At 39.9% G+C, this 8,220-nt stretch overlaps 1 long non-coding RNA gene across 1 annotated transcript in view; it reads right to left on the bottom strand.

The window, feature by feature from the left end:
• Nucleotides 1-5,148, bottom strand: part of LOC104941473 (uncharacterized) — an 11,321-nt gene extending 6,173 nt beyond the window's left edge. The window contains exon 1 of the long non-coding RNA XR_797900.1: nt 4,906-5,148. This is a non-coding gene — a long non-coding RNA (uncharacterized lncRNA). The remainder of the gene's footprint in view (nt 1-4,905) is intronic.
• Between the last annotated feature and the right edge of the window lie 3,072 nt (nt 5,149-8,220).

Here is an 8,220-nt window from a genome sequence, read left to right as displayed (position 1 = left end):
CACACACACCACGCCCTGCGAATCAATGCTCAGTGCAGTCAGACCCTCCATCACAGATCTTTTGGAGCCAAATCCAGAAGGTATGGGGCACGGGATATGTCTTTGTTCCCAGTGAGCGCTGGCAATCACACCGACCTCATTGTCAAGACACAAAGCAGCTCAACTCACCCAGAAGTGATTTCAACTGTCCTCTTTACCACTTTCACACCAGAAAGGGTTGAAAGACAGAGTGAACTTTGTTATAAAAACAGGCTTTCTAGTTTATTTTTCTAGAAAAGAAACCTGGAATAATAATAATAATAATAAATTATATTTCTATAGCGCTTTTCTTGAACCCAAAGATGCTTTACATTTGGGAGGGAGGGTAGACAAAAAAGAAACAAAACAAAACAGAAAAGCAGTCAGGAGGAAGTTGGTTGAGAGGGTGGGGGGGCTTATGGATATACAGAGTTGAAGAGGTGGGTTTTGAGGCGTGACTGGATGTTATTATGTTAATGTTTTTTTGAAGGATTTGTTGTACCAAATGAAACACGACATTGCCTAAAAGATATACGGTCATTCCACTTGTTTCACACTTTTATTATTTGTTTGTTTCTGTTCTTTAACTAACCTATATACCTGCTGGGTTTTTATAATGTGTTCTGGTTTATCTAAAATGAGACATAATGCCATCTTCTCAACTAACCCAGAAATGATTTCAACGGTCCTCTTTACCACTTTTACACCAGAAAGGGTTGAAAGAGAGAGTGAACTTTGTAGGAAATCAAATATCTATATTTCACTAAATAATACATGATACCACACCCATCTTAAAACGTAGCTTTTAATTCATTTTGTATAAGTAACGAAGGGAATAATACACCTCCAAAGTCTAATGTTTCCTGGTAGTGTGGCCTCACCCAGAAGAGACCGATCCTGTCTTTGTACCCGTTTTAATATCAGCCCCACATGAGTGAAGACACCAAATCTTTATCAGTGACAGTCCCTTACCTAGAACTTTAATATCTAAAAGGCAGTCGACTTAATACAACTTCTCAATATTCAGCATCGCCGGTGAGAGTGTGAGGGACGCTGAATACTAAAATAACTGACTGACTTAAAGCTGTCCCGCTGAATGTAGACAGTTAGAGATGATAGCTCAGTACGAAGCACACACACACACACACACACACACACACACACACACACACACACACACACACACACACACACACACACACACACACACACACACACACACACACACACACACGCACACACACACACACACGCACACACACACACACACACACACACACACACACACACACACACACACACACACACACACACACACACACACACACCTTAGGGTGACCTTTAGTGTGTAGCTGAAAGCATCCGGAGCTTTCTTAAGTAACACAGGTCTGCTCTGTTTAGCAGCCCACTGCCTCGTAAACCTGGAGCTGTCAGCCTTCAGGGTGTGTGTGTGTGTGTGTGTGTGTGTGTGTGTGTGTGTGTGTGTGTGTGTGTGTGTGTGTGTGTGTGTGTGTGTGTGTGTGTGTGTGTGTGTGTGTGTGTGATTCCATTCAGGGAAACCAGAGGGTCGCTCCCAGGCGGATACTGCTTCCAGGTCACCATTCATGCAGAGAAAAACACTCCTCTCTGTGCACATTACACTCTTTCATGTCTCCCTGTCTAGGTTTGTTCGAGTGAATGTCAATACACTGTTGCATTTTACACACACACTTTTACGAAGTGTCCTTTGCAGATTCCTCCTCTTCATCCTCCTCCTGTGCATTCCTCTCCCCTTTAACAGCGCGTTGGGAAGAGGTAGTGAATACTATTCTGAATCTCCTCATCAAGACTGACTGATATATTGCAAATGATATGAGAAGGAAACCAATTGTATCTTTAAAATACCAGAACATTGCAGGACCGCTGCAACTCACAACTTTTGAATACAGGTTGAAGACTTTTCTTTTTGTTGCTGCTTTTAATTTAAATGTTAGACCAAATTCATTTTAGCTTATTATTTGATCTTCTATCATACAAACACACAACTTCCAACAGCTGTTACAACAACAGGAAACCCTACCAACTGATTCTTCTAGTGTAAGGAGGATAGTGTTGGTCAAGCAGCACACATGGCCTGTCCAGGGTGTGAACTCACATAAACACAGAATACAGAAATAATGCAGCCGCTTTAATGTAAATGTAACGCTGTTCTGATGCCACTGAAAGGAGGTAAAGACCAAGCAGAGAATCCCTTCAATGCAAGTTAAACTGAATTCATTCGAGGCAAACAAATAAATAATTGAGCACAATATGTCCACTTCAAACAGATAAAAACAAACGCATTGATCTAAGTTCACCTAAACCTACACGAGTAAATAAACCTCTGTGATAAATAATACTCTTTCCACTCTTGGCTTGAATAGTCCAATAAGAAGAAAGGGACAGTTAAGTCAACATTAATATTCATTTAATCAATATTTACTATATTAAATATTCACTTGGCTTAACAGACGGTGACAGACAACGCTGTTTTAAGAGCTGTTAAAATGAGAGGACATCCGACATGAATGGCATCATCGCTGCAGTCTGTTTGGACTCACTACGGACGCTTTAAAAGGATTTGGTAGATAATAATATGCAGATGATATTCAGTGTTTTGCTGAAGGACTGGTGTTAGATTGAACACTGAGATTATACTCTGCATATGGAGACGAATCAAATATCTAAACATGAGGTTCTGAATCCCAAATATCCAACCCATTCTTTCCAATGTTCTTTAGTGACTCTGCCTGCTGCTTAATTGAACATTTCTGAGCAGCGTCACATGAATGACGGACGCAGATATCCAAACAGAAAGTGGGAGGAGTCAAACAGCAGAGACAGAGAGACAGGTGAGGGACGGAAAGAGACACTGGATCGTGTCTGTGAACCTGCAGCGTGATGGGAGTTGTGAAACTAAAGTGTTCGCTCCCTGAACCGAAACTCAAACACCTGCTTTGTATCTTTGGGCTGCAACATATTTTTCTATTATTATTGATGATTCAAGGATTTTTTCTAGATTAATGATTTGGCATATAAAATGTCAGATAACGGCTGTCATAAAAGTGCAAATAGAAAATAGAAATCTGCTAAACAATAAAACAGCGAATGAAGAAGATGTATACAAAAAAACATTAAAACAAATCTGAGAGAAAGAAAGGGATATACAAATGACCTCCAAAAAGCTCAATGAGCCATATACTATTCAGTATCACAACCAACAGTGTCATTGTAGACCGGTGTCAGACAGTCTCACAGCAGCAGCTGGTGTGTGACGAAAGCGTCAAGATTTAGTCGGCTTCATCGTTAGAAAGATATTTGGCTAATGGTGATTTGTTACATTAATTACTATTAAGGCTTGTGCAAACGTGCAATAAGTATTCTTAACCTCTTCACTGTCTGCTCTATAAAACAATACTGTATAGATATTGCTTTATTAAAAGAGTTCAAGGTCAGGGCTAGTTTTAGCCTTTGCAGACCATTTGCATGCACACAATCCTATAAGAACACATACAGGAAAGGGAAACCCACAAAAAGCTCCTCCAAGTTTTCCAAATCTTAACTCAACACGTTTCAGGTTTTTAAACGTGCACTAAGGTTGCATGACAACCAAAAACAACAGAAAGCAAACAACCCTATGTATTTATGTAACTCAGGTGAATGTGCCCGATAACATAACATTGTCCAACTCTCACCTGAGGGCATGACATTATTCAACAGGTTACAAAAAAATGGCCTTGCAGAGGGAAATCTAAAACCAGCAGTCAAAGGTATCTGATGTCATGATGCAGCAGCCTCTCTCTCAAATGAGTTGTAATTCGGTCCCCAGAGGAGGCGGAGCCAACAGCAACAGGAGGGTTTGAGTGACAGGGCTAATAGCCAATAAACTCATTTCCTCTGCTTTAATGAGGCCTATCAGAGCCGGCTAACTTCCCTGGAGCTGAAGGAGCATCTGTTTGTGCCAGATGGAGCGCTGCCTGTATTCAGGACCGCTGTTTACGCGCAAAAGCTACACTAGTCCGTGTTAAAGGCGGTGTGATTCGGCGTGGTTTCCAAGGAGCAGGGAAAACTCACACTAACTTAGTGAGGAACCGTTTCCATGTACAAACAAGCATCAATCCTGGAAAATGCATGCTTGTTATCATGGTAGAGCGTGCCAAAGTGCATTTATAGTGCACCACAAGTATTTCACAGTCCATAAATATGCCCAGCAAAGCATTCAAGTGACACCATGCTAATGATGTTGTATATTGTCGCTGCTGTTTGCGACATCGCTGCGGGGAGAAAGGCGCTCCAGCAGCAGGACTCGCTCTAAAGTTGCAAACGGCGCCAGAAACATTGTCTCCCCTCTCTGAGCTTCACAAAAGAGCAAATAATGCACCATGAAAAACATCCACTGAATTTCATCACAAAGCTGTTTACCACCGTGCTAGTCTGGGTGTCAGTGGGATAATTAGCCCCAGCACTGACACCAAACTGTGCAAACATGTAAACAGAATCTGTATGCAGAAACTCCAATATGAGCAGTGAACATTCTGGAAAAAAGGGACAAGCATCTAATTAAACTCCCTATAAGCTTCTTTCTGTTGCATAACATTTAAGTGACACACAGCACCTGAGCGCAAAGTGACACCACTTCACTCACCCTTCCTCCCCTCATAAAACGTGCAAGAAGCCGGTAAGAAACGAAGATGAAGCAAAAAAAGAAATGCACCACGCAGTCTTTCACCTGTGTGAACAGTGTGTTATAACTTATACCCGATACGGTGTTTTGACAGTCTGCGTAAAAACGTTTCTAACCGCTCTCCAGCAGTACGGAGAGGAGAATAAATCCCCCGGTTTGAACGGCTTAAAGGAAGGAAAACTCACCTATCGCCCGGCTGCGCTGAGGATGTATCCGGCTGTCACCCCCCCAGCTGGCAGCTGTACTTTATATATCCACAGCGAGGGTAAAAATAGACCTTCCCGTCCTCTGCGCTGTTTACCGGGCACGGTGCGTACCGACAGTGATACTGGAGACTCCTCCGCCAGGCTCCCACTACCGGAGGAGAGGTACAGTCAATATGGCTGACTAACTTACCGTACCGAGGCGTGGTGAGCCTATAGTCCTGCAGACTCCCCCCTCCCTCCCTCACCCACCCCGTGACTGACGGTCCACAGAGAGCCTGCTGCGGAGTGCGCACCGGGGTACACACTGTATCACCCCCACAAAAAGGAGATTATAACAGAGGTTCTGGTATGTGTCAGTTCTCACTTTAGCTCACCATTGATAGAAGAGCTCAGATCCTTTACTTAACTAAAAGTAAAATAACTTTGGACCGAAAACACTTCACTACAAGAGTATTAAAATTCTCTCTCTCTCTCTCTCTCTCTCTCTCTATATATATATATAGTTTTAGTATACGTAAAACGTACTGCATACACATGTCATGTGTTTTTGATGTAAACAGTAGCTGGTGGTAATAATTGTAGATTGTAGTAAAAAATACAATACATGTTCCAAAATGTAAGGGAGTAGAAGTATAAAGTAACATTAAAGGGAAATACTCAAGTAAAGTATGACAAAAGAGTACTTAGGTACAGTACTTGAGTAGATGTACTTTGTTACTTCCCTCCTCTGTAGCTCAGTGCTGATCATATAGGTGTCATTAACACTGGACGCATATGTCCTCACAACTTTTTGAAATGGCTGATGTCCCCAATTTCCAAGCCTAATTTCATTTTTTTTTAAAATTCGAAAACAGCTTGCACCAAGACATTTTTGCAAAAAAAAGAATTTGCACCAAAAAATCGTATCAGAAAATGCTTTAATGTAAACAATACACACATTCAGTTCAAGACTTTAATTCTCAGGTTGGTTTCAGAGGCTTCTACTAATGGTTCAACATTTGTTACCCACACTTTTCATTTTCTGCTGTCTCCCTCTCCTGAAAAAGCTCTCCATTCACCACCGCCTGCAAATGGGCTTTATGAAAGTAGATGTGTGTTAAAACAAACCCATGAGGCTGTGAGGAGGAGAGATGTGTCATCTTCGAGTGACGGGCATGCAGCTTTCCTCAACCTGAAGTCATATGAGGAAAACAACAACAGGACACCATCAATGGTCTTTCATTGGAAGCGTTACTTAAAAATGATTTCTTATTCATTAGAAAACCTGCCTTTTATGAAGCATATTCAGGAAGTGTGTGAGCTTAACTGTGTGTTAAACTAAAGCGGAGCATTTTCTGTCAACTCAGATTTTATTTCTGCTTTTTTAAACTGTAGTATGTGCTAATGTGTTTCATTGGTGTATAGGCTGCTGCCTCAATATGCTTCATGAAAGGCAGGTTTTCCTATAAATAAATGATCCTAAATATATTGGTTTCTTCTTTTCTTAGGTCACATTGTTCTGGTGTCTTGAATAATACACTTAAGCAAAAAAAAACATCCTATTAAATTGTATTGTCTCTTGTATTATTTGCATTGCATTTGATATTGAGGTACTCCAAAAGCAACATAAAGTAATCAGGATCGATTACTTTTATATTTTGATACTCCGATTAGGATACTGATTACATTTTCTTACAGGTTACTAGTAAATGCAACTGAAAACCTTTTTAAAGTAACCCTCTAACACTGAATCCTTCTGCCCTTTGCAAGGCCACGTCCTCCCGCTGTCAGTCACCAGTGAGTTCAGACAGAGGTTTGAGAAAGTAATGTAGTCCATTCAATGGGATTAAGGTAATCTCATGGTTGACCTCAATGACACAACCAGGAGCGTAACGCTCTTCCAGTCACACAGGTCAATTTGAATACTTTAAGACTTTTCCTATGACACCAATACAACATTAAAGTGCAAAGATAACTTATTACGTCATAGGCTATACATATCAATATCTGACAGAAAACTGAATATGTGTATATTTAAAGTAACACTTAATCTCATGTTTTTTTAATCTTATTAATTAATTAATACAATTATAATTTCTGTTTTTCTTTGTTACCTGCAGATTTGAAAATGTGAATATCTTTCTTTTGCAATAAAATATAAAGCATTTTATATTGTTGGCTTTTAATAAAGATCTACTATTCAAATATATATCTTAAAACTGGCATTACATAAATGGATATATTATAAGCTTATATGAGCCTGTACAATTTTACTGGTGCTTTGGTTGTTTTAATATTTGTTGTTGTGCAACACTGACACCTTGTGGCCACTTTTGGACATGACAACAATTTCTTGTCTCCAAGGCAACAAGCGATACAAAGGCCCTGCTGTGAAAACCTTGCTCTAAAACTCACCAAAACATTTTTTTTTGTAATGATCGGTTGTTTTTCAAAATCTGGACACGTAAAAGAGAAACTGGGTTCTGGTTCACAACAGAATTTGAGTATTTTATCTTTATTTCATCTGCCCACTCGATGTTATTTCCTCATATTTGATGTTCATCTTCATCTTGATCATTGTCTTTGACGTACTTCCGGTTACAACTACCATTAATGACAGATTACATGAAATAGGGAACATTTATAATACATTTCAATACATCATATACAGAGTTCTTACCATGGTTCTTACACATTTTCCAAAGTCAAATTCAAGCACTTTTCAAGCATCTTACAGCTGTTGTAAATTACATATTTATATACACATACTTATCCTCAAATTATTATTTCCCTACCTCACATTAAATCAGATGTTCTTTATGCTGTAAACAACCAAATGTGTGTTTCGTGATAACATTCTACATGAGGATGATCAATTAAAGAAAAAGAAAACAAAGAGTAATATTTCAAAATGAGTGAGCCATCTGTAAGTAGACTGGGCCTCCCATGTAACCTGGCTGAGCCAATATACAACAATCCGCCATGTAACTTTTCAATACATTCTTTACTAACATGTTGGAGGTCCTTAGGTTGGCAGTGAACATCAGGCTCTCCCAGGTTAGGCCAAAGGGGGCATTATATGCACACAGACTGTATCAACTCAAATGTGAATTTTCCTTCACATTGAATCAGCAATCAGAAATTATGCAAATCAAATCAACTTTCAATCAGTCTTTGAGCTCCTTGAGTTGAAAAAGACAAACAGAAAACCTGCACAGAACACTGCAGTGAATCATTCAAGGCCAGGCTAAACAGCATACGGCCTATCGGGGAGTGTCTTTCAGTTCCTTGAGTTTGTCCGTTAGCTGTCTCTCC

The sequence above is a fragment of the Notothenia coriiceps genome, unplaced genomic scaffold, assembly GCF_000735185.1.
Source record: "Notothenia coriiceps isolate Sejong01 unplaced genomic scaffold, NC01 NC01_scaffold00003409, whole genome shotgun sequence".
Classification (NCBI taxonomy): domain Eukaryota; kingdom Metazoa; phylum Chordata; class Actinopteri; order Perciformes; family Nototheniidae; genus Notothenia; species Notothenia coriiceps.
This window is presented reverse-complemented; position numbering and strand designations above follow the sequence as displayed.